The 27,876-nt window shown below is 46.7% G+C and overlaps 1 protein-coding gene across 6 annotated transcripts in view; it reads right to left on the bottom strand.

Annotated features, from left to right (window-relative positions):
• The window catches only part of MTSS1 (MTSS I-BAR domain containing 1), a 138,841-nt gene that overhangs the window by 84,360 nt on the left and 26,605 nt on the right, over window positions 1–27,876 (bottom strand). The gene's annotated exons all lie outside the window — the stretch shown is intronic.

Raw genomic sequence — 27,876 nt, 5'->3', positions numbered from 1 at the left:
GCCTCCCTTTTTCTCTCCTATCCCAGTGGGTCTACCAACGGAACCCTCACTCCAGATATTAATGGCCTGCAAAAAACCTCCATCTTGCTTCAGGATGGCAAACAGGCCTCCAAGGTCAACTTCACATACACCCTGACACTCTCCAAGAGCATGTCAGATTTGGTGATAAGGGGAAAAAATCAATTCCTCTGAATGTGACTAGAAAACAGAAATGTAAAGATGCCTACAGCAGTTAAGTTGAAATCAATATCTCAGTGTATTTGGTCAACTATTCAGAGCTGATTGCCATGCTGAAAATAACTCCTGTACCTGGAACCCAAAGTCCATTCTTAGCTGCATCTAGAGGATCTCACCTGACACAAGCTTTCATCTAGCAAATTCTACAAAGCTTATCAAAGGCTGACTCCCTTTGCTTGTTGACATAAAAGAAATACCTTCTGGTTCACACGGGCCTTTTCCCATGCAGCTTTGTACCTTCAGTGATGTCTTGAATGGATCCGGCTCAAAGCTGCTGAATAAACATAAGCCTCATAGTTTAGACAGGCATTATTATTGTATTTGCCTTTCAAACCCTCGTTGCAAAGTGAGTTGACTGCAGCTGGATTTTATTTCATTCCACTTGAAATGTTGAGCAAAAAAGAAAAAAAAAATTTCTCAGTAAACACCAGCAGCAAAATAAGACCCCCTACCACCTACACACTCCAAAAGGGTATAACCCTTAGAGAGGGTGATAACACGGTAGAATTAAGAAAGATTTCATCCACACAGTTTTGGATTCTATTTTCTCTATAAATACTTACTCATTTTCTAATTAAACAAACAATTAGCAGAAAGCACAGCCTGAGAAGCCGCGTAGGCGTCACCGTCTGACTACGCTGAGGCGTTGTGACAAACGGCACGAACCAAGGGGTGAAGAGAGCGCGTCGGCCCCCAGTGTTTGCAGAAGCTGAGATGAGCGCCCAGGCCGGAGTTTACAACACAGCTTGCTCCCACCTTGAAATACATACGCTGTTAATGCTACACATCCTAAATGGAAAAACAGTTCCTTGAGATCAAGTCCAGATTTTGTGGACTGGGAAGAAAGAAGAGCTGGCTCGGGAATGCATTCAAGGCAGCTCTGTGTATGTGTTGTTTGTCTGAGAGGATGCTGCAGCAAAAGGTCCCATCGCAAATGAGTCAGAGACAGCGAGCCACATATTTTTGTTTGATTTTCCTAATGTTCAGCATTTCTATTTACACATGTTCAGAGATGCAAGACAATCACCTGCACATGACTAGCTAATGTGCCGAAATCTGTTGGTTCCACTTGACTAAGTGAAGTGACTGTTTGCTCTCCCTGGATTAGTTCTGGTAAAAGAAAATGATAGTTATAACACCAGTCTCCCTGCACTACAGAAAGGCAGATGGTGCAAGCCTCTCGCTCTTGCTCCACTAATAGTATCCAACTATCATCGCCACAGAAGGATGTGTCTGCAGCACAGGCTGTTTTTAAATTCATTCATTGAAAATTCTTAGTCATGCAGTCAATAAATCTTTACTGAGTGCCAGGTACTGCAGATACCAAGGTACATCAAGTTCTGCCCTCAGGGAGAGTACATGTTAGTGGAAAGGAAACAGATGAAAGAAATCACACAAACAAGAATTTCATGTAATTCCAAGTGCCATAAAACAAGGCAATGGAGGGGAGAGGCAATGGGGGATGCAGAGGAAGGAGGATGCAGGTATCCTATCTGGGGTAAAATACAGTCCGAGAAGGCCTTTCCTAGGTTACATTTGAGCTGAAGCCATACAGAGGTCTGGGGAAGAACATTCTCGGCAGAGGGAACTGCGAGTAGAGCTGGTGATCATGGGATGGAGAGGAAGTTGGCCAGTAGTACTACTGAGCTTACCAAGCTAGGGGGGCAAGTGGTGGTGGAGGGGATGGCCAGTCAGGGAGAGGCACCCCATGCAGCCTTGTGGGGGCCCGTGGTTAGGGGTTTAGGATTATGTTCTACCTGCAACGGAATCTCAGCAAGCAGCAAGCAGCTACCACTTTAAATGCAAATAGACAGAGGAGCTTAGCATGGTAACACACTTAGAATTGATTGTGTGCGAGGATAACAATAAGGAAGTGGGCTTATGATAAATGCTGTTTATATGACACCCTGGGGCCCATGAAAAGCATTTACCACATCATCTCATTTGGGTGGTTATGCGGGAGCAGCGAGCATCAGAGCTTAAGGACCAGCAGTAAAAAGAACCCCTAGCTCTTAATTACTCAGTAACCAATTCATCCCATCTCTACGGTGGTTAAAGAAGAAAACTCCAGAGGCTGTAGGTGAAAGGAGGTGGCTTTAGGGCTCTTCTCCTTCCGAAGACCTCAAATCATCTCTTCCCTATGGCCTGGAATATGACCCCACAAGTGCCAGAGGTCCCCAGAAGAAAGCACACAGCTGCCATAGTCCATGCTGGACACCAGCATCCCTCACTGCCCACCGTGACCAGTTCAGATCAGACCTGCTGGAACACTGGCCTTCCGGTGTTTGTCTGTTTCTTCTCTGAAGTGCCTCCGCAGGCCTACTGCTGCTAAGAGTATCAAGTCTGGATTGCTGCAACCACTGTCCTTCTAAACTGGTCTCCCTTCCGGCTCCACCGTGTCAGGCCAGTCTTCCTCAGATACGTCTTCTCTCCCCACAGCACTTCTGGACTCAAAAACCTTCCAGAGTCCTCCTCCCGAATCCAGCCCTCACCTCACCTCCCTGACCTGCACCAGCCTCTCTTCTCTCATTGTTTCTGACCTGCCTATTCCCCTTTCCAGAGTTCTGTGTCCACCCGTCTCCCCTCAGGGCCAACCTGGACACTACCCCTCCGATGTCATGGTTCTCCTTGAGGCTGTCCCCCTCTTTCTACCCAAACTAAGTCAATCCCCCAGGATCAGAAAACTCCCATTTCTTTCGCGAAATCTTCCTTCACTCTTCTGCCCTCGCTGGCTGCTTCTCTTCTGAAACTCCACCCAGTTTCCATAAAGGAAAGGTAACTTTTAGAAGATGACTGAAGAAGGGACAGACTATTCTCAGACATTCCCATTTCCATGGGGTGGGTAGCTCAAACTAGAGAAGGATTTGTGGCAATAGCAAATTGGTTCAAGGTGTCCCAGGCACAGGTTAGAGATGTTGTGGCCGTGGACACCTGACATCACCTGGAGAGTGGCTCTTGGAGGACCAGCACCAGACATCTCTTCTATAGCCAGCACCTGAGCTAAAAACATAGCATCCTGCCCTGAGAAATACCTGCCATGATCAATAGCCATTTCCTTTGTAAACATAAGGTAGGAAGAAGAGATTGAGATCCTCCAATCATAAACACATCATGATCAACAGTATTTATATATGACAATAATAAGGCAAACAAAAGCTCAATTTTTGCTAGATCTGGTGACTTTACAGGAAAATTCCTAACCATTGCAACACACACCAAGGGCATATGTCTGCACACATACTAAGTACTGATCTGTAGAAATTTAAGGAAATCAGGCAGCCACATCCATACACTCTCTTTAGGAATGTGAAGTGAAATACATGCTTCATAATTTTCTCAAAGAATGCTACTTACGGACGTGCTTCTTGGCATGTGTGGAGTGAAATAATAAGATGCGTCCAGACCCTCAGGAGCACAAAGATAGCACGAACCCATTAATATTACTTTTGTCCACTTAACAATATGGAGAAGGAAGAAGGGCATCATGGAGAAGTGTATCCAGGACAGAGAATCAAGCTGACTTCTACTTCCTTTCCTTGGAAGCAGGAGGCACACCTCAAGAACCAAACCCAAGCCCTTGGCCCTGGACTAAACAGTCAGGGCTTCCTTCAGGGAATTCCCGAGCCAGCAAATGAAGTTACTGTCTATGTTCTACACTGGACTGGGGTGCTATGTTATAAGGTGCGCTGTGTTTTAAATACTGAAATATGTAATAATAACACAGTGGAGATGAAGAAAGCCACATAAAATGAAACACGAAGCCAAAGAGACCACACACATTTTCACAGCGCATGCTCCTCTCTAAGAAAAACACTCTCGCCAGTACTGCATGTAAAATTGGTCACAAGCACACGTGCGGCCCAGATGCAGACATGCCAAATACACCCAACGCCAGGCCAAGATCCCAAAACCCCATGTGAAAGCCCCCGAGAGAGAGTAGAGAAAACGGGCTGCTCCCAGCCACCCCCCACCCCCGTCCCCTGCGCTATTTCAAGCACCATGACTTCATTTGTGTTTGTTCCGAAGCAGCACAGATGGGCCGCATCAATTTCTGTTACCCCAGGAAGATAAGGAGGCCCAGATCCAAAGCCGTGTACTTCTCTGGCCTCCTGTGAGGCTGCCGTGAGGCAGCTGAAAGCTCTGCTTCTTTTCTTTTCTACAGCCACGAAGCATTTCACAAACATTGCCATGTCTCATGGAACCGAACTCCAGATCCACCTGAAAAATGGCCCAAGGTCAAGTGCTGGCAAAGTAGTTAAGCCTTCTCGGTTTGGTCCTTGTCAGCAACAGAGAGAGCAGTTCCAGCCACTCCAGACACCAGAAGGCTCATCTTCATCAACATAGCAGAGGGAAAATGCCAGCGATTCAAGCTGGATCACAGCTCAGGGCAGACTGGGGCTCCCACACAACGTCTCATTACGCAACTACGTCTCTGAAGGCACAGGCTTTGCCTCGCACCTTTCCAAGGAACGTAGTGAAGCAAAACATATGAGGGACAGGCATATAATAAATTACGTTTACTAAACCTCTCCTAGGTGCTGCACATATTATTAAAAACCTTAGCCATCCTCTTATAATACTTACTATGTCTATTTTAAAAGATAGAAAACAAGCTAAAAGAGGGAGAGAAATAACCAGGCCAAAAACACACAGCTAGTAAGAACAAGAGTGAAAACCAGGCTCTTGGTGGGTACTTGTCAAGAAACTCTGCCTTTTATGCAGAGGCCGACCTGAAGTTCCTAGAGGAATCCTGACCCTTCATTGGTCTATCCAATCTGTCAGTTTCTCCTGTCACCATGCCAACAAACAGCACATGGGAATCATGAAGAGGTATGAAAAACAGAAAAACCCAGGAGCCAGGCCTACAACTGCCGCTTCCTAATGACGTGACCTTGAGCAAGTTCTGTTGCCCCTGAGCCTCAGGCTCCCCATGTGTAAAGGGGAGTTTAGTTCTCCATCTATTTCACTTTGGAGACCAAGCACATCAAGAACTGACAACCCCTGGAAAATTGGCCAGCGCACCACATATGGTAGTGTTGATGCAGGTTGTATGTGTGTGTATTTTTAAAATAGAAGTGTGCATTTTAATGGACACAAAATACAATTGAACATTTTAAAGTGAGCACATCAGTGGCATTGTGTACATTTGCAATGCTCTATCTAGTTCCAAAATATTTTCATTGCCCCCAAACTCCCATGGCCATTAAGTAGTCCTAGGCCCCATTGCCCACTCCCAGAAGCCCCCAGCAACCTCGAGTCTGCTCCTTGTCTCTGAGACTTTCCTATTCTGAATGCTTCAAGTAATTGGAATCATACGGTGTGAGACCTTTTGTGCCTGACTTTCACGGAGCATGATGTTTGTGGTTCATCCAAATTGTAGCAGACACCAATACTTCATTTCTTTTTATGGATGAATAATATTTCATTGTGTGGCTACACCACAATTTGTCTACTCCTTCACCCCATGATGGATAGCTGGGCTGTTTCCACCCTTCGGTTATGGTGATATGAATATTGATGTAGCAGGTTATATCTCTTAAAGGACTTTTATATTTGATTCTAACAAGTATGTGAGGTAGAGCCTGATCACAGGAATGATATCTGGGGTGTGCTGCCTTCTTCATTAATTCATCACATTCAAATCCCCCTTATTTTTTTTAAATCAAGGAAACTGGCCAAGAAGTTCCAAGGCTGTCAGACAATGAAAACTTTGAAGAAAGGAATGAGAAGGTGTTTATTCCTGATGTGATTTTTATGTATTTATTTATTTAAAAAATGTGTTTATTGATTTGAGAGAAAGAGAGAGAGAGAGAGAGAGAGAAACATCAATTGGTTGCCTCCCATTCACGCCCCAACTGGGAACCGAACCCACAAACTAGGCATCTGCCCTGACCAGGAATTGAACCACGAACCTTTCGGTAAACAGGATAACTCTCCAACAAACTAAGCCACACCATCCAGGGCCCTGAGGAGATTTTAAAAGATTAATCATAACTAAGAATGTATAACAGAACTTTCATAAAATCGGATATTGTTCCTAACATGCGTGGGCAATGTAAAGGCTGGAAGAAAGCTGACATTCTCTCAAAAGGAAAGACTGCAGGAACGTGGAGAGAGCAATGAGATACAAGAAAGAGTGAAAGCAAAACTCCTCCTTTCCGGTCCAGGCCTTCTTTGCCATCCATCTAACTCGGGGACTCGGAACCCCTGACCTGCCATGGTACAGAACCACTGTTACCAAGCTGACACTGTCACTACCGTCCAGAGACTTTCAGCTCCCAACCTCAAGCAAGGTGGGCAACCTTGCAGACTGTCCGTCACACGGTACAGGTCGGGTCCAATGGAGGGGTAATATGCTCCAGGCTGAACTTCAGCAGAGGACAGGCTAACACTGCCATCAATGATGCGGTCACTGTTTGGCTTCCAAGACCACGCTCTCATCAAAACAAAGAGATCCAAGTCCCTGTAGGTGTTAAAAAAGAGTCTTAAGTTGTCAAGAGAAAAAAAAAAGAGTCTCAATTCCCTTGAATTCTTTTTTAATCTAAGGTTTTGGGCTTCAGGTGCAGTATAAAATGAACCCAATCACAATAGGCTCCTTGAAAGGACAGAATGCAAACTCGCCTTTGGGAAGAGGCCTGCTTGCCAGTCAGTCCCTGTGACTCGGCCGGCCACAGGCGCCCCTCAGCGTGCCAGGACAGGCACCCTCCACTGAGCCCACAGTAAGGTGGGTCCCATGAACTTTCTCATACTGGGTTCCCCCCGTGATGCAAAGGAAAAAACTGATGATTCAAAATGTTCAAGGTTCTCAGGGTGGAGAACCTTCCGTTTTGCTGGCTGTCTCCATTATCACCGATTGTCAATTTTTTCTTTAGTCTCGTCCAATCAACACTTAATTCAGGGATATACAAATCAGGAAGGGCTGGGGGCGGGGGTGCTTTTTATAAGACAGGTTCATTTGAAACATTTAAATATTTTAAATTTAAGAGAAAACATAAGGGAAAACATATTTTCCACCTTACCTCCATCCCTAATCCGTCCTCCCAAGCTACTTTGCTTAAATCAGGGGTCAGCAAACCTCTTCTGTAAAAGGTTCCGTAGTAAATATTCTAGGCTCTGCGGGCCCCTGGGTCTCTGTTACAGCCACCAAGCCCTGCCTTTGCCCGAAACTAGCCACAGACCTAACCTGAGCAATGGGCTGGCTGTGTTCCAATAAAACTTTCTAAATGGCCTCCAGTTTGAATTTCACATTAACTTTTACATGTCATGAAATATTACTCTTCATTTTTTTCAACTATTTAAAACACTATTCTTAGCTCCTGGGCCAGCAGTGGGCTGGGTTTGGCACCCGTGCTACAGCCGACAACCCTGTTTCAAATTACTGATGCTAACTTTTGGGGGATTCAGTGCATGTAGGGGTTTTTTCCTTTCCCTTTCTTTGTGAGGGAGGGAGGAAGGTTGTATAAACAAGAATTGGACCAGGCAATGTTACAACAGTATGTTTCAGAAAGAAAGCACCTACCTCTGTTATATGAATTCCAAGAAAGTTTAAAAACCCCTTTAATCACTTCTTGGCAGAGGACTGCAGATTTTAAAATGTGCCTGCTTGCCTCTAAAAGTTCAATGTTCCACTCCTTTCTCTTCAAAAGAGAAATACAAGAATAGTTACTTAACCTTTCTGAATCAGATCGGTAGGTGCTCACTAGCTGCCTCTTGTGTGTTCGGCACTGGTCATGCTGCTGGATAGAAAGCAGGCCAAATATATCAATTTCCTTAAAGGTCTTTGCTCCCCAAGAGCTTGCAGTATGGAGGTGATGGATTGGGGCCGATGCTTCCTAAACCATGATCCCCACTGATCCCCCTCGGATCCACTGCATGCATTTTAGAGATGATTTTTAGCCAAGGGTTCGCATACACATTACGGCAACAAAGCAGGCCGCATGGTCTCATAGGAACAATTCCAGACTTTAAAATCCGAAACCTGCCATTTGGTTCTCTGACCCTGGGAGAACTAATTAACCTCTCCAAATCCTCTGTAAGAACAAGCGTAAAAACACCTTTCTCAAACAGTCCTGACACTTGAGTGCAGGGCCTGGTAGGCACGGATTCGTCCTCTCACTCAGCAAAGGCTCAGTGAGCCCCTGCAACGCACGGGGCCCCCGAAACACAATGAACAAGGAAGACCCCAACTCTACCTTCATGGAACTTGCGGGCCCATGGCAACTCGGTTTTCATTAAAAACACAAACACATGCCTTAAGCTACATAAAACACCATTTTCCTTCGCTTCCTCTACTTTTAATGTCACTTCAACCTGGTCCCAGCTCTGGGACCTTAGAGACCCAGATCAACACAGACCGTCTTGTTGATCCTGCGGCTGCCATTTCTGCTTTAGAGCATGGCTTCTGGAGACCCTCGGCCTTTGAAGATTTAAAACACGCCTATTCTTAGGAAACCTACAGTCCATGGCCAGTGCTAATTTATAGTTTTGCCCAGGCAAGGTTTGCATCCCATAGGTGCTAAAGGGGATCAGGATACATGACCCCAGAATATGCTACTTTAACATAAGAAATATTTTAAACTGAAGGCATTTGAGAAATGGCAGGTGCAGGAAGGACTCTCTGATCTCCCTTTTCTGCCTAAAACAGATCTGAAAGGTCCTCAGGTGAGACGTGCCCTCCCTAGACCAGGAGGACAGGAGCATCCTTATCTCTGATGAGGGACCAATCGTGCTGAACAGGCCTCGCTGCCTTTCCCCCAGTCACTACCCTTAGCTCAGCCCTTTTTGAACTATTGTGTTTTCGCGGCTTTCCGCTCTTCATCAAACCTCGCATGAAAATGCTCAGGTTTAACCGTTTCGTAGGGTCTTTGGTTCCTTATGAAAGCTCCTGTGTCGTATAAAACGTATATCATATTAAATAAATATGTACGCTTTACGCTTGTTAATCTGTCCTCTGTCAGTCCAAACGTACAGGGCCCCCGCTGGAGAACCCAGAAGGGTAGTAGGGAAAAGAAGTTCCCCCTCCCCTACGGAGGCAAGGTTGACCTGTGAGAGCCAGTCCTTTCGCTAGTGAGGAAGCCAAGCCTCGCTCCCACGGCGCAAGTGAAGCTTGTTCTTGTCCCTTCACAGAAGGTTTCATTTAAGCCTTGCAACTGGAAGTCAAGGTCACCATCCTCACTGAACACTTGTAGGCTCTGAAAGCAGTGGCTTCTGAACATAGGAAAATCCACAAGCCTCTTCAGCTGTCACCCTCCGATATTCAGAGTCTAAGCAATGGTTCCTGACTCCGGCTGCACTTAGAATCACCCTGGGAGCTTTAGAAAACACTGCTGCCCGAGCCCCACTTCATCTGGAAGTGAGGCCAAAGTACTAGAACTTTTTAAAGGCTCCCCAGAATCTTTGTCTGGGTGGAGGTTACAAAGTGGAAGTCCATGAACCAAATTTAACCCGCAAACTTCTAAAATCAAAAGGTTTCGCAGAATGCCTAGATTCTGGCTGCACCTAGCACTGTGCTGCCCAATATGGCAGCCACGAGTCACGGGTGGCTATCTGAATTTGAATGAATTCAATTAAAGTAAAATTAGAAATTCGGTTCTTCGGTCATACTCGCCATATTTCAAGTGCTCAGGTGCTCATCGGACAACACAGATGTGGAACATTTCCATCATCACGGAGTGTTCTGCCAAAGAGCACTGTTTCTAAAAATCCAGGAAACCAGGCCCACGTTCCAACAAGACGAACACTGGCCAGGGCGCCCTCCGCCTGCTGTAGACAGGGCATGTGCTGTTCCGCTGGCACCTGACTCCATTCTTTCATTTATGTGACCTGCCCAGTTCCTTAGACGCCATATCCAAACCTGTCTACGCCTTACACGTGCTAAGACACTGATTCATCAGGGGCCTGATGAGACAGATTCAAATTCTGCACTTCTAAAGCCAAATTACATGGGTTGTGTGTTCCCTCGCCCTCCCTCCCTCAACCCTTCCATCTCCCGCTCTCTCTCTATTTTGGCTACAGTGAGAGGTTTAACCAGTGTGACAATAGATTCTGTCTGACAAAGGACCTGCTGGCTTTCGGAGTAGATCTCTGCATGATGAATATGCACCTGTCCTTTGAAAGATCAGGTTCATCCCTTGCCTGCCAGTAAAGACTCAAGAATACCTCAATTTCCATAGAAATGGGCCCTTTCTCCTCTGAGAGACAGGTATTGAAGCACAGGCACTCTCTCACATTCTGGACAGTTGGTCCTATCAGGACAAAATCCTTGCCTGAGCTGCTTCAGAAGCCCTTTCCAGAGGCTGGCCTGGTCCGCTAATTATGGGACATGCTCAGAGTATGTTGGCAGCACTCAGGAACCAACTGCCACTTGGTTACAGTGGAGAACATGGACGCTGTGTAGAAACACACAGTATCAACACCAGTCAGGTCATAACTCTGCCATGTCAGGCTCAAAATGAACTTCAGAGGATGCTGGTGGAAGACTTATAGACTGTGAGAATCTCAAAACTTCCCACACATTTGCAACAAGGTCAGGGAGAATGAGCTTGGGAAGCTGCCTAACCCCCTGATGGGAGGAAATTCACACAACACTTTGTACAGGATTTAACCTCAGAGAGGGAAATAATCTCACATACCCAGGTTAGGGATTTAATTAAAATGTCCTCTAACCATGCCAAGACATTGTTTGAACTTAAGTCTTCTTTGTCCTCTGCAGAACTTACACTTTTTAGTATCTGGGGATAGTGAAACAGTATTCAGGTTCTCCTGATCTTTATGTGTGTATTAAATCCTGGGAGACACACAAAAAAACGAGTCACATCCCAGCTTCCGTTTTCAGTCCATAAAGTGTGCAAGACGGAGTGGTCATTAAAAATGGCAACCTCTCCACTGCTGAATCAGAACACCACATCAGGAACAGGGGGCTTCTCCCACACAGGACAGCTCCATCTCAGGAACCAGGTGTTGAGACAGGGTACCTGGCAAGACCATGAGTCAGGCGGCCCCGCCAGGATGGGGATGAATCACCTGGAGAAGGCTTCGTTCCTCCAGGTATCAAACCTTCAGGGGCCACGGACTGTCAGGTCCTGGCTCGCCTCTCACCTAACAGTGTTGAAGAAGGAAGCCCCCAGAAGTTGAGCCAAAGTAAAGGTGAGGAGGAGGATAATAACAAAAAACATAGGTTGTTTATACACCACAATTAGGGCTCTTAGCTTCCATTTTCCAATGTAACACTTCTATTGCATGAATAGTATATAATATATCCATTACACTAATAACATATTATTACAATCTTCTATTATATTCGTCTCTTTGAAAGAACACCCAGCACCTGACCGAACACCAATGCACTCTTAAAGGAGAAATTCAACAACATGTTACATGTGTTGGAGGACATTCATCGATGCCAGGTACAGTGTTTCTACAGTTTGAAGGAAGGGCACACCCTCTCAGCAAAACACGTGAGGCTGCAAAGAGCACTCACACCCGCGCAATGCTGCCTCAGGCCATGGCTGCTGGGCATTTCTCTTACCCAGCCTGGATTCCCAGGGAGGAAGACTAAGCCAGGCCACAGAGGCCCTTCATGGTCAGAGTGATGGTTTCTTTAGACCACAGGCAAGGAGCTCCTTAATCACATTTCAGCAAATTAATAATCTATTCAAGGCCCCCTGGGGATTAAGTGGCAGAGCCCAGAGCAGAACGGTTTCCCCCCTTGCGTGGAGTAGATTCCAGCCGTCAGTGATAGAAGCAAAAGATAAGATTATTATGCTCAGCCTCCTCCGAGGCGAAAAGCAGGACTTCAGAAACCTTACACAAATGCGTGTATCGAGTCCAAAACAACATGGGGAGCTGTGGCGTGCTTTTAAAAAACGTATGAAGCCAAGTAACTAATCATCCGTTCAGCATCACCAATCTCCTCTCAGCCGAGGGACATGGGGTCCGGCACACGGTTTATGTCAGAGGAGCTATTTGAAGCATAGGAGGCTTTGCTTTTACATCAGTCTCAGGTGTGTGTATGTGTGTGTGTGTGTGTGTGTGTGTGTGTGTTAAATTTTTTAAATATCCACAATGAAAATATACCCATCCCCCTCAGGTGTGTGTGTGTGTGTGTGTGTGTGTGTGTGTGTTAAATTTTTTAAATATCCACAATGAAAATATACCCATCCCCCAAATATTTCAAACTGCCTTAATAGCAGAGGGCACCTGGCCACTGTTTAGATCACCAGCACCTCTCTCAGAAACGCTCTCTATAAAGCTTAATTACTATAATCCATACCCAGCACACAGCGTAGTGCCTGGCACATGCACACGGACTGGTGCGTAGTTTCCCTTACTCACTGTAAATGCTGACATTTCAACGCTCCTACGGATCAGGCACTGAACTATGCCCTTAACACACATCCTCAAAGGCCCCCCTGCAGCCCTGCAATAGGGGCTATTACCAAGTCCAATTTACAGGTGAGGAAACTGAGAGAGAACAGAGGTTAGAGCAACCTGCCAAAGGTCAAGTGCAGGCTGGGGTTCAGTCCAAATTGAAGGTTCCGAAGCAGCACGCTACACAATTTCTTGACTCTAACAACAGGGTAGCGTCCGCCCCAGAATCCCGTGCCCTCGCTGGCACTTCACGCCGCGGTGACTTCCGCGGTGGTCGCTCTGCAGCGTGAGACAGGGCAGGAGACAGGGCAGGAGGCCGCGCAGCGGCCCGTGGGCCCACGACCTTCTCCAGCAGCTTCCCGCGCCCTGCGCCCAGCCCTGCTTGTTGCCCGGCGGCTCCCTGGAGGTGACACAGGCCCCGGCGGCACCGCAGCTGGAACGCAGAACTAACGTGGTGACCCTTCGGTTCTGCGCCTTCACTCAGGGCGAATAACCCCTCAGCTCCAGGGGTAACACAGACACAGGGCAGAGGCCCCATTCCGGGACCAGCATTTGCTTCTGAGGCTGGGAGAACAGAAAGGCCCTGGCTGTCGCCTCCATTCCTGGGGGAGAAGACTACAGAAGGGAGGGGCCACATAGCCAGTCTGGCCCGGGTGAGGTGGAAGGAAGCCTGGGGTCGGGAGAGGGGAGGCCGGCCGCCGGGCCAGCGGCTCACGGCGAGGCCAGCTCAGGGCGGCGGCCGGCAACAGGGGTCCTTGCTTCAAAGGACGGGAACGCGGTAGGGAGCGGCAAGAACACAGGAAGGACCCTTTTCCTGGGGTGCGATGCACACAGGCAGCACGTGATTAGAGACATCACATGAAAGAGCGCGGCAAGCCAAATTTATACCAAACACAAAGAAAACACGGGGGTGGGGGCTGTCTGAAGCCAAATCACATGTTCTTGAAGAAAATAAAAACGGACAGGCTTTGAAATACAGATAAAAGCCTGGTCGTGCCTTTCTAACACCGACAAACGGTCATTCCGGACCTTCCTTCTCCAAGCCACGACCTTTTCAGACCATCCTGGTTCCTCTCCTGACGTTTCTGAAGCCACGAGGCAGCAGTGCATTGAACGGTCTGGTCCCATTTTACCTCCATGCGGCTTAGGACGGACGTGCTCATGCTCAATGTCCCAGGGCTGCCATTCAGAGTAAGCAAAAAGTGAGTAAACTTATGTGGACCCAATGCCTTTGGGTTAAAAGGAAATGATCCAAATTTTTTTAAATGAATTTAAAAATGGAAGGGGAACAGGGACATTAAATATCTTCACTCAAGGAAGCGTGAGCAGACACCAACTCTTTCTAGGTATGTATGTAATACCAAACACACACACACACACACACACACACACACACACGGAATCCCCAGGAGGCTGGCTTCTCTGACAGCCTGGAAAGGAATGTGACCGCACAGGCCCATCCAGACTAGAAAACCCCCACTGCAGGCCAGAGGCGGGACCACCTCCTCCCCAGGGTCCAGCACAAAGGAACCGACTGCCACATCTGGGTCAGCTTCTCCGGCAGCCAGCACCGGAGGATTTAGGGCGAGCGAGAGCACCAGAAACGGGCACACTGGGATGGCCGACCGATGGCTGAGCGGACGCACTCGGGATAAACGCAACAGCACACGGTGGTTCAAAGCCTCATGGCCCTCGAATCAGACCCCAGTTCCCCTCCTGCGGTGGGAGTAACAGAAACCACCCTGCGGACACCGTGAGGCTGTAATGAATCAGCGGCCACACCCAGGAAGGGCTCCGAGGTTCCTGATACCACTCGCGTCTCCATCGCCAAACCAAGAGTGGGTTCTGGCTCCCAGGAGAGCAAGAAGGTGGCCTAAGCCTAGGAGGCTCAAGAATAATCATCCGAACAGCTGGAATTTTGTTTCTGTCGACAGCTGAACACTTGAAAGAGAAGAAACGATCCTTGGGTTTGTAGCCATGGCCAAAGCATTGAGACCACAAATGTATCACAAGGGTGGACAGAAATGGCCACAGGAAAACAAAACCCTTTCGTTATGGTTTCTCCAGAATAATGAACTGTAAGCTACTTTGCATTCTTTTTAGCTCCTCTTTTTTTAGGTTCTGATACCATGGCCATTAAAAACAATCTCTAAAAAGCCTTTGCTGAGCATCCGAATGAGACAGCTGGGATGCTGGCATGAGGAAACGTTCAATCTTGTCATTTCGCAAAAGGAATTCATATCCATAATTGATGATGCTTTTGTCCACACCAGAAGGAAAATATAAAGGCTCAACTATGCTTAAGTAAATTCTACCCAAGCCAACTGCAATACACTTTTTATAAATTATAGAGTAACAGGAAAAAACAAGATTTTGTGACTTGTGAGCATAAAGAAAAGACGAACCAGGCAGCCATATTTCAAGGAAGAAATCTGGTTAAAAAATATTAATTTCTGAAAGGATTGTTACATGTTCTCTCCCCTCCACAGCAGTGACGGGCCGCGTGGGCCCGGAGCCAGCCTCCTGATGCAGGCGCCGCCCCTCCATAAGAGAGGCCTGCTCATCTGCAATGAAAAGTCCAACTCTGTTCAACGCCATCACTGTCCTTACTCGACTTACCCTTTGGAAAAAGTGCTGTGGATTTTTCACACCGGGAAATGACTTCCTAGTGAAATGGAAGCGGTTCACCTTGGTAAGATGTAGACTCCGCACAAAGATTTACACACACAAACTCAGATAAAACAACACATGGATGGTCAAATTTCTAAAATCATAACTTAAATAGGAGTAATTTAAAACCTAGCATAACTGAGCCAGGTTGTCCATAACTATCTAAAAAAATACACAGCCACAGTTCCATTAAACCGCCATGTAAAGACTCCTAAAAGGTCTAGCTCAGTGATCCTCAACCAGGGCCATCTTGCCGCTCCTTTGGCAACATCTAGAGACATTTTTGGTTCTCACAGTGGGGTGGAGTAGAGAACAGGGATGTTGCTAGACATCCCACACTGCACAAGACAGCCACTCCCAAAAAGAATTATTCAGCCCAAAATGTCAATAATGCTGAGACTAAGAAACCCTGGTCTAAACTCCTAGGTGGTCCTAGATATACAACCGGCCTCAGAGGTAGAAAGGATGTAAGACTGAGGGCCGGTCACACACATTCCAGGCTGTGCTGCTTTGAAGTTGTGTGACATTTCAACCAAGTCACTTCAAGTCACCAAGTTGGTTTCCCTGGTTTGCAGAAGGGGGTTCCTCCCATCATCTTATCTAAGCCAAAGCGGCTGAGGGGCTAGCTGAGTGCTCCTACAGGTAGAGAGCCATCAGTAAATGCGCAAGCCCGAGGCTAGACAAAGATCCCCACCACCTGAAATGGGAAAAGACTCCCAGGTACCTCACTGTTTAAAATGACACACATTCCCAGCACTGGCTTGAGACAAACCATTTGGAAAAACAAACGCCGGAGCACAGACATGCTGTAAACCCCCCTGTGGCCGGTGCCCGACCACATCCCCAACACCACTGGAGGGCAGGGGTGCGTTCACAAGGCTCCTCATTTCCTTCAGTTCCAGTACAGGCAACCATCCTGCCCTCCACTTTAAATCATATTATCTGAATGGAGCATCACTGTCATAATCAGCACCCGCCTGCCAGCAGGCTCAGGCGGCCATCACATGTTTAAATGAAGACTCAAGGGCTAAAGTTCGGGCGGGCCTCCGCAGGCTCCCACAGCCGGTGTTCCGGGTGGTTCTGAGAACAGGGTTAGGGCCTGCAGGGGGGTGGGCGCACGCGGAGAGCAGCAGGTCCCTCGGTGGCAGGCAGGCCCTTCTGAGGACGCAGACGGGCCCCACTGGCATCCGTGGAATAAAGCTGGTGTCGACCTGGCGCATGCGTTATTCCCAAGGAGAAGACTGCAAGTCAGCAGCACAGGACGGAAGTTCCCTTTTCACTGTCCCCTTCATCCTGCTTTTGTATTTTATCAGGTACCTGTGGCCACCTTTGGGTCATTGTCCTGCCTGACGATCACAGTAAAAGGAGGCACATTAAAGGTCTCGTTCTACCTTAGCAGAAACAGTATTTTTTTCAATTTGTAACCCCTCATCTTCACCCCCCCTCCACTTCTGTATTTTCAAAGAGGGAAGAAGCAGCATTGTATTGCACTGTGAAATACACTCAAATGCAGCTCTAAGGAAAGTACCACCCAGCAGCTGGGTATTAGTTTCCATGGTAACCAGGGTCCCTGGGTCCTGGCACACACAGCAGGAAATGCTGCAGATTTCCACAGCAGTGTCTTTTACTAGAAATAAGAGTCCCGTGGCAATTTTAAACATCTGGGGATCCAAAAGCACATTGTGTGTGTGTGTGTGTGTGTGTGTGTGTGTGTGTGTGTGTGTGGTCACATGTGGGCACACAGGTAGAGAGATTCACAAAACTAAGCCAATGTAGATGAAAGAACCTAGTTATTTTTACAGATAAATATGCTTATGTCAAATATGACACATGATTAAAATATAAACAAAATAGCCCATCCACACACAGAGCTACAAGAAAACAATAACATCTTCCATAGAAAAAGGACTCGGAACGGAAGTGGAAGACCGCTTTGGGAAACCACGTGACGAAGGACTCCGTATAAACAAACAAGCAAACACAAATCTTGACCAACACGAATCGACCAAGAGCACAAGACAGAGATTTGTTTGCACAGCACACGTTCTTTCTACTTGAATAGCCTCACATTAAACGAAGAGGCGAGTGAACAACCAGTTCACCATGCGGTTTTCAGGGGGAACCATGGGACAGAAAGCCCTGGGCTAGAACGCGCATCCCTGCTGTCCCCTTACTAGCTGAGTGGCCTTGGACCAGTGACTGCACCTCGCTGAGACTCTAGTTTGTCCTGGAAAAATAAAAAGGCTGCACTAGATACTAGATGGTCTATTAAAAAACAAAACAAAACTGTACTTCTAAAAATTGAAAGACCAGAGTTACGTCTAAAACACACACACACACACACACACACACACACACACACACTCAACAAAAGAAAACCTCCAACTAATTCTCGCTTATGCCAACGTGTGTATTTCTAAATGAAGAAAAATCAAGTCTCTTTAAAATGTACCAGGAGAATCAGCTGTCAGTTTCTTGGTGATGGACAACCTCGCAAATATTTATTCCCTGAGCTACTTCCCGGCGTCATGTTTTTCCCCCAGCAGGGTGCAGGTGCGCGGCACCAGTGAAACTGTCGCTGCAACACAGCACTCACATTTCGGGCCCATTTTCTGGCTGAGGCTTTCTCCGGGGGGAGCGGAGAGCAGGCACCTGTGCGATGAGGTGTGGGCTCATTCTAGGAAAATACTAGTCTGACAACTTTGAGTGTCTTCAAGTTCACATTTACATTCCATACAGTTATTTTTATCTGAGGTGGGCAGACCAAACCAAGTTCATGACTCTCTGGCAAACGATCTTTCACAAGAAAGCACTGTAGGGGGGAAAAAAAGTTTGCCTCATTGGTAAGAACTAGAATCAGTGCATCCTTTCATGAATGCTAATCGATATTTGGCCAAAGGGGACGAGGACTCATTTGTGTGCGTGGCAGCAGGAGCGGGTGGAGAAGTATTAGTTACTAAGCCAAGGTAAGAAGGAAAGGAGAAGGAAAGGACCAGCATGGGAAGAGGAGAGAATCCTCAGCGCTTGAGGACAAAAGGCCCAACAAACAGGCCCGCTGACGGGATGGAGCGCCGAGAACGTCCCTTCCGTACGGAACCTGCTAACAACACGAGCGGCCAGCTGCACGCACACCGGCCCACTCACCCATAAACACACACCCCCGCCTCGCCTGGACCTCCCTCCCCACCGCTGCCACCGCCACCACGTCCGCGTAACGCGCCAGCGTTTATGAAGGCTGCGAGGTCACACAGGAAACAGCCCGCGCTCCGCTCCAAGCGACACCTGGGGAAAGACGCCAGGGCGAACTGGGCAGCACCAGGGCGAACTGGGCAGCACCAGCGGACTGAGCGGAAGCACGCGCTTCTCTCCAGTCCGAGGTGGCACAAGGCTTCGCAGGACGCACGGGGGCTCGAGTGTGGATCTGGATGTTCCTAGGACTTCAGAATTCTGGTGACATCGTGCTCTGGTCCCCCTTACGTAAACGTGGGACTCAGGTTAGATCCTTTCAGGCCGACTCACAAGAACTGCCCTTGCACGTGTCCTTTCGGGAAGGTACCGTGAAAAGCCAAACGCTACAGAGGCCGGACACTGGCGGACCACAGTGCAGCAGCCCTTCCCTGGCAGCCGTTGCTACCCAGCCGAAGACCAATAAGAGAAGGCCACGTGTAGAAGAGGGGGAACGGTGCTGTGGGGCCTCGGTTCCAACGTCAACAAGAGATCGATGGGAGCTGAAAGGGGGGGGATTTCGTTTCCACACGGGTGGTGCTTGGCTCATGATTCCCATCTCCTGGAACACACACACACACACACACACACACACACACACACACGTGAGCACGTTGTTAACTATGCTATTACACTGATTAAACATGAACCTATACACAGAACATAATATTTATTAGATCCTCATTAAAAGAATTATAGCTATAAAGTCCAATTGAGGAAGGGCTATTGAACATAACCCAGCACTAAGGTCTTTCTTCACATTCACGTGTAGTTAAAGAATCTTTAAAAATGGTGACTGCCAAGCAAGAAGGAGGGGAGCCGATCTTGGATACCTCGGTTCCCACCTTTTGATCAACACTGGGGAGCCGTTTTTTGACAAGTCCATGGAGCTAGGTAATACGGACTGCCAATTTTGTTAATTCAAATAAAGTATCTTAACAGCAAGCACCCTCACCTCATCAGGTTCATGACAATCCCTTAAATGCCCCTTGAATGGGGCAATAGGCCAAAGGCTGACCTGTCTTCAAAGCTAAGTCTTCACAAAACAATTTTCTCAAGCTTTTCCCCATTATCACTCCCGTAAGGAACCTTTTTGGACTCTTTTTTCCCCCCTAATTACCCCTTTCCTCATACAATCTTTAATTCCACAGACATGCGTATGTCTGCTTCTGACTTGTATGCATTTCTGTACGTGATATCTAAAAGGGTAAGATTCTCTCCCCACATCAAGAACCAATGTTTGCCCTCTTTGGAATAATAGCTTATCCTTTGAGAATGCATAAAAGGTGCTTTAAAAATGGAGTTGCATTCAATGTTTGAAATTATGATTACTGTTTACATGTACCTCTCATTTAACACCCCCCCCAACTGCCTGCCTAAACCTCTACCACCCGCTGACCCAGGGTCTCGAAACAGCACCTTTGTAACCAACTGTTGCACGGCCAGGGCCCTAGGTGCACAGGAAACCCTCAATAAAGCCTTCTGATATAAAAGAATAAATAGGATGACTCATAAAATATTACATTGACTGTTAAAGCAGAATAAGCCTTTCTTCATAGAAATCATTCCACTCTCTACACCTGTGCTGTGTAATACGGTGCCACGAGGCATACGTGGCTGTTTAAATTAAAATTAAGATTTAAAAATTAGGAATTCAGTTCCTCCGTCACACTAGCCACATTTCAAGTGCTCAGGAACCTCTCATGTGGCTCTGGGGCTACCCTATTTGACGGCGAAAAAGTGTAACATTTCCACATCAAGGAAATCTATCACACGGCAGCACCTGGCCCAGGCCAGGAGCCCCGCAAGGTCGGGACTGCGTCGGTCGTCCACAGCACACACAGGACCGCAATGCCTGGCCTAACGCCTGCAGGTAAAGGGGGAAAAACCGAATTAAAAAAAAATTGGTAGGAAGATAACTTCATCTTGGCTTAGTCAATTTCCTGTTTGAACCAGCTATACATGTTTTCATTTTTCATCGCTTTGTTCTTATTCCACTGAGCCACACCTGCCTGGCCTTTCATCACTTTGTTCTTGCTCCCTACACCCACCTACAACACAGCAATGAGAATTTTCAAAATCAAACAACCAACAGGGTGAAATCTGCTTAGGGCTTCCCCTGCATAATGCATGGAAATCAAATCAAGAGATCAAGTTCAAAACCCCCAAAACAAAAGGCAACCCAGAGATTCCAGGTCATTCTCAAAACAGCAAGCCGAGATTCATGTTTTAAAATATGAGAGAATAAAGCTACTAGGCCATCCACTCTGCAAGCAAGCCAGGACGCACGTCAGTTTACAGTTTTTCACAAATCAGCAACTGTCCTGGGCTGTCAGGAGGTGTCAGCCTCCAGGAAATCAGAGGTAGTAGGTTGGAGCCTAGAGCTATATATAGGCTCTAAGGAAAACCAACCTTGGGCAGTTTTCCATAAAACTTCCCTGGGCTGCAGGAGATGCCTTATGCCAGATTCCTTCTCCTCCTATTATCTACAAAGCCTCGGCTGGAATAAGATCATCAGAAAAATTAATACACTATCCTTAAATATTTCAAAACAATAAGCTCAGCTCTCAAAGAAAACTTACAACTGAACTTATTTCTCAAACGCTCTTCAGTTCTCTCTCTTCCTCTAAGACTTCTCAGGACAATAACCAAAAAGAACTAAGGAACCCAAATTGGCCTGTAAAGAGGACAAAACCGATTTATGACCGATAGCCACATCCATAGCTTCACAGATTGCAGTTTTATGCCTTTTTATTTTTAATCTAATGAATGGATGTGTTCATATTCCTTTAAGGTCATAGTCAAAGAATATTCAGTTCCAGGCCCATGAAAAGGAGCTGTTTAAAGATCTTTTTTTAAATAATTAATTTTTTTCTCAGGCTGTGGCTGAGGAGCTTCCTAGGTAGAGATAATAAGGCTCTGATTCCATGAAAGAGAGTTCAGGACTTGAACACCAAAGTCAATCCCAAAGTTAAGGGCCGTGAAGTCTCAGTTCAACAACCTGCTTAAAATTAAACTTGGGGGCAAACAAACCAGTCTGGCTGCCTCTTAGAAACCACTTCCCAGCACCCCCACCCCTAGAAGGGAAGCCTTCCTCTCTCTCCCCAACCCTGCACCCCAGCCACAGCAGGGTAGCACCTTGTACGGCCTGCCCCCTTCCCTGGCCGCATCACAGACTTGCTGAGCCCTCTTCAGGTACGTGAAGTATGAAGTCACACATTCTACCAGAGACTCAGTCTCAGGGAGGCGTCGCCAGGATTCAAATTCTGAACTCCCAAACGGAATCTGGCCAAAGACTCCGACCCAGCAGCCTCCTGGCCCCAGAAATAACAGCCATCCTCACCCCATCCTCACCCAGGTCTACCTAGTGCCGCACGCACACCTTGTCTCCGTCCTGCTAAATGCCAGCTACGTAGCGTTTGGGCATGTGGGTTCCTCAGAGAGGGGCAGGCACAGGTCCTGTTCTGCAAGTGTTTGCAGTCTAGTGGGGAAGATGGGGACCACACAGCGAGGTGACAGAAAGCAGGTGCCGCAGAGGCACTGAGGCCAGGGGGCCGCTTTACCTGGGGAGAGGGTTAGACAAGCAGCAGCAGGTCCTCAAGCAGCTGAAGGGGGCGGGAAGGCGGCGGCCTGGGAAGGTCATTCCAGGTCTGGAATGCACAGGTGCGAGCAGGAGATGGAGCACTGTAAGGGTTTCAGGGGACGGTGAGCATTTGTTTGTGGGTGCAACCGCCGGCCATGGGCGGAGATGTCATTGGACAGGTGGGTTGGGGCAAGGGGCTCACGGGAGGCCTTATTCTCCTGGGAAGCTTGTCCAGCATCAGCCATGGAGGTTTTCTTCACCAATGCACGGCACCTCGGGAAGCCAGGTTCACCGACTACAGCACCAGGTCTCAGCGTGTGGGCCTCGGTGGCTCTAAAAAGTTCCAGCTCCCACCCATCGTCCTCATGCACATGGCTCAGAGGGGGCCTTTTAATAGCCCAGAGGGCTATAGCTCCAATCCCCCCAAACTCCCATGTGTGGTTTCCATTTTTATTTTTCTCTTCTAACCCTCTCCCCCTCCATTATTCTCTGCTTAACTTAGCCCCCTCCTCTCCCTTTGTCTCCAGAGCAAACTCTAAAGATAATACAGAAAATTCAGACTGCCTGACTTCATTCACATTTTACAGCTTCAATGGGGCCAAATCAAGATTTAAAATCATGGAATACTAGAGCTGACCAAAAAAGTTTACTTGGGACCATCCAGGGCCCTGTGTCCTGGAAAAAAACCCTGTTGCAGGTGAATAAATGAAAGCCCAGAGAAGTGAAATAAACTCAGGGTCACACAGCCAGCCAAGCCAGAAGGCAAACACAGACATCCCAGCTCCCAATGTAGCTGTTATTCCAAGGCGCTACATAGATAGTTTTATTAATCCATTCAGGAGCAGTAACTTCTAAGCAAATAGCAAGCCTATATGAAATCCAGGAGCTCGTTACATAAGGCATCGCCATTTAATGGTTAAAGTCTACGCTTGCGGCCACAGTCCAGTTTCCCCACTTACCAGCCACGTGACCTTGGTCAGTCTAGGTAAACTCTCTTATCCTGACTTCATGACCTAAAATAAAGCTCATGAGCACCTACCTCTTGGGGCTGCTGCTAAAATAAAAGGCTCAATATACGCAAAACACACAGAACAGAGTCCCACCTGTGTATGTATTCACTAAAGGTGAGCCAGCATTCTCAGGACTAAAACCATGTCCATTTTAAAAAGTGACGCAGAAAGGGTTTTGGACATTCCAGATGATCTAGTCGGCTGGCGATCCATCTCCTTCCTTCTTAAAACCTTCAACTCCTCACTACAGGTTTGGTGTATCATCACCTACACATCCTTGAGATGGTTCTTCAAAGCTTTAGAGTAATTACAGAGGCACCCAGAGGCAGCCCCACCTGACAGTCACACAGCATCAAGCTCTCCAAAGGCCCTTGCTGACCTAAGCGACGATGCAGTGGCCATGACAGGCCAGTGCTGAATAGGACAGAGCGTGTGTCAGCGCTACACGCCTGCCTCCCACGGAGAGGGAGGGCGAGGCCCTGGTGTGCAAGAGCGCGTGCTTACAGGTGTAGGGGAGCTGGTCCCCAAGACAGGCCACCTCTGCTGTAGAGGGCTGAGAAGACACCTCCAACCATAGTTCATTTCCTTTTTTTTTTTTTTTTTTCTTTTTTAAAGTAACCCAGACAATTGCATGCCAGTCAGTTCAAACATTTCTCAACTGGTACAACAGGCCATGTGCTGGTCTGTCATGGACACAAAGAAAACGGTGATTCTGCCCCAAAAGTCTGGCTTTTCAAAGTACATCAAATGCCTAGATACTAATTCTTGGTGGCTGATACTATAGAAAAAAGTGTATTTTCATATTAAACACAAGTTGAAAAATTATAATATGAAACTGTACTGTGTAGTATGGTGCTAATAAACTAAATCTCATTATAGTTTAATGATTAACCTAAATAAACAATTACAAGAACAACTTGTACTCATCACTTAAAAAAAGAACAAAATAAGAGTTCTGACATATTTCCACATCCTATTTAACAATATTACATAAAGACTAGAATGACTGTGCTCTTTTAGTGACTAGCTTTAAAATTTCTTCCTAAATAAACTGTATTACTAGCTAGTGTAAATACTTGTTAAAACTGACAAAGACCTTTCAGAGCCATTTCTTTTGGGAAACAATATGGAATGCTTGTATTTTGGAAACCAGAGATCTGCTAGCTTGAAATTCTGGACACTTGCCCCAGTGAGAAGCACTTAAGAATAACTGCTATTCCTTCTGTCACCTCCAGGAAGCAGGACTTGAAAAACATATCCACAGGCTCTGTGCAAAAGATACTGGACTTTCTGTGCGGGGTTCATATCCAACTGCAAACTGTATTAGTTATAGCCTGTCATGACCTGAAGGCCAAATATATAAGGCCTGTCCAGAAAGTATCCATCCATGTACTACGAAAAATAAGAGACATTTATTGAAGACGATACAAGATACAAGAAACGTTGTACATAAGATAATGATGCCTCAGTCCCCTTCAAAGTAGGCACCTTGGGACCTCACACAGCTCTCCCAATCGCCATCAGCTGCCCTGTCGTATTTTCCTGAATTGTATAGACAATCTGAAAATCTCTTCCCTTTCAACAGTGACTTTAGTTTTGGGAGGTCACAGGGCGCCAAATCTGGGCTGCAGCAGGGCTGAGTCACCTGGGTGATTTGATGTTCAACCAAAAAACTCTGCACAAGACATGATGCATGAGTGGGCTCTTTGTCGTGACGAAGCTGCCAATCACCAGTTGCCCGGAGCTGCGGCCTTCTGCATCATCTGAATAGTTTCCGTGGTTTCCGTGAAGGAATGTTCAATCTTAACACAAAATCTGACACAGATTCGTGCTTTACTTGCTCATTTTAAATGTGACAGCCACACGGTACACATGCTCACTCAACCTGGTCTGCCACCCCCACTGACTAGGACTGTGAGTGAAGTTGGCATGGTTCACATATGCGCGTTCCAGTCCACTCTCCTTGGCTGCCAGGTTATATCAATGCCACGCGAACCATTCTCGCTGTATTAACAATAGCTGGATTTTTTCTGGACAGACCTCATATATTTACTTCTGATCAAAAACAGCCTGAAGCATTTTCTACAGATTCATTATTTCCTTGGTTGATGCAGACACAGGCATTAACTGGAGCACAGCTTGTAATAACAAATACATTGAGATAATCTTAATAACCCTCGATAGAAGTATGATTATATTGTGCTATATCGGGACAGTGAAATTCCTTGTGGCTGCCAGAACGAGGTAGAGCTACAGGTACTGTCATATAATACACCCTGGAGTCAGAGCACAGAAATGATGTTTCTTATGGGCCACCTTTTGAAAGAGATCATACAAATAGACTTATTTTATATATCATCCTACATATTGTTCTGGAACTAGCTTTTCCCCCTCCTAGATGTGAAGAAAAAGGTCTATACAAAACACTAACCCCAATCTCTGCAATGGCTACTCAAAAGGTAGGTTTAATTTTATATATTTTGTTACATGAATTTTTTAAACTAAGGAGCATGTTCTATTTTTTTCAATTTTTAAGTAAAAATTAACTTAGTAAAAATCACTTCTGATGCTTATTGAACACACAAGAAGTATGTGCATTCAAGTTTCTCCCGTCATCGCCATAAAATAAATCTCCTTTCCACCAAGCAGACTCTCTTCAGGTCAGGGGAGAGTCCTCACCCTACCACATGCCACAGAAGTTACTTCCCTCCAGGGCATATGGGTTCTACACATGACAAGATGGGAAAGATTCCGAACTTGCTACAAGTGACCGGAAATCAAATACTTCAAAACTACATGAAAGCCGGGGAATGTGCACTGTGGCATTACTTGTTTCCTGTCCAGTACATCACCTCTAAGCTCCTACTCTGCCTTCGTCACCACCACAGAGGCTATTCTGGTTTCTTTACCCACAAATAATTGCTCTAATTTTCCTCCCTTCAACCACGAGAACGGGCAGGGTCTCCCGCTTCCCACTGGGAACCACTCTGAGAGCAGCCTCTGCAAACACCCCGGTTCTCGCTGCAGGAAATGATGAACAATCGGGGGATGTCTTTCTAGTCCATCCTTAGGGCCCATCCAATAATTAAACATTAAAATATCAAAACTTATTATTAATCATAGCCTCAAACATGCAATACCAGATACCTGGATTCCTTAAAATAGTAAAGCAACATTTTTTAACAGACACATTCAGATGGCTAGTCTAGAAAGACATCAATATAACCAATAAGTCCAGTTCTGTCTAGATACTGGGGAAGTAGAAGAAATATTATAAAACAGACTCAGTAACACTAACAATGGTGAAGACTGGCTTCAATGGTAGTTTCTTCTTTATACTTGTATTTTCTACAGTTTCTACAATGGACACACATAAACTATGTAGTAATTTTTTTAAAGGGCTTAAAAACAACCATGGGTAAGACCCACATCTGGCAGGCAAACCAGAAAAAGGCACCACATTTTTCTGGGGAACCCTCTGAAACACTTGTTGGCATCTTGGACATGAAGAGAAATAGGACCTCCTCTGGGAGACCTCCCTCATTTTCCTGAGCTGAGTCAATTGCTCACATTTTTAAAAAAAGATTTTATTTATTTATTTTTAGAGAGAGGGGAAGGGAGGGAGAAAGAAAAACATCACTGCATGGTTGCCTCTTGTACGCCCCGAACTGGGGACCTGGCCCACAACCCAGGCATGTGCCCTGACTGGGAATCGAACCAGCGAGCCTGTGGCTTGCAGGCCGGCACTCAATCCAGTGAGCCACACCAGCCAGGGCTGCTCACTTTTTTATATTGCCCCACACTCTGTCCTAACATATGATTTCTACACTGAAACTCTTGGTTTGCGCATCTGTGTTTCCCCCCATTCAACGGCAAGTTCCCCCAGGCCCAGGAGCGTCATGTTTGCGTTTTTACGGCCCCGTGACAGTGCCTGACATATCAACGGTTTTCGAGTTTCTTGAATGCATGAGAAGTGTGCTCACCACACATTCGCGTGAACGTTTAACCAAGCCCCTACAGTAAATGGGTGCTCGCTGAACCCCACAGCAGGTGCCCGTCACATGTTTCAGAGAAACCAAACTCTCCTCTGACTGGGAGCAGCCCCCAACACCCGCAGTTTCCAATGTCACCATGATAATGACAAAAACAAGCATGTAGCTGTCAATAGCCGAGCAGACCCTGAAGCAACGGGGACCCAAGAGGCGGGAGAGGCTCCCTGCCTGGGAATGAAAAGGGAAGCACATCCCTGAGAACAGGGGCTTCTATGTTACAGCTGATGTTGCGTTTCTAACAACGGTGGAGGGTGCAGGGCTATCTTCTTCCTGACACGTTCCACATGCCATGACTCGTCTTTGTGGGATTCAGTAGTCACTGAAACCATGAAAATATTTCAAAAGGTTTCCCTTCTTTCATTGATTTACTATACATACTGTAAACATTTACTATGTCCTAGGCGCGACGTTTTGGGGGGTTCAGACGTGAAGAAGTCATCCATCTGTACCTCATGGGGTTTGCAGTCAACCATGGGAGACATAACCCAACAGAGCAGGACACTATGTGCACACGGGTTCCTCGTTTTATAGAACCCAGGAAAATGGTCTATCTAATCATTCTTGCTGCTTCCCAGCCCACATGGGAGCCAGGAAAACCTTATAAATTGGGGGGGGGGGGGGGGATTACAACCAAATGCACAGCTCAAGGCTCTGCAACCAGCATGTCATAGAAAGTGACCAGAAAACACCTCAAGCCACCTCATGCCCAAGCAGTGGTGCTTTTCCTTTA

This window comes from Furipterus horrens, unplaced genomic scaffold, assembly GCF_987537825.1.
Source record: "Furipterus horrens unplaced genomic scaffold, mFurHor1.1.pri manual_scaffold_7, whole genome shotgun sequence".
Lineage (NCBI taxonomy): Eukaryota > Metazoa > Chordata > Mammalia > Chiroptera > Furipteridae > Furipterus > Furipterus horrens.
This window is presented reverse-complemented; position numbering and strand designations above follow the sequence as displayed.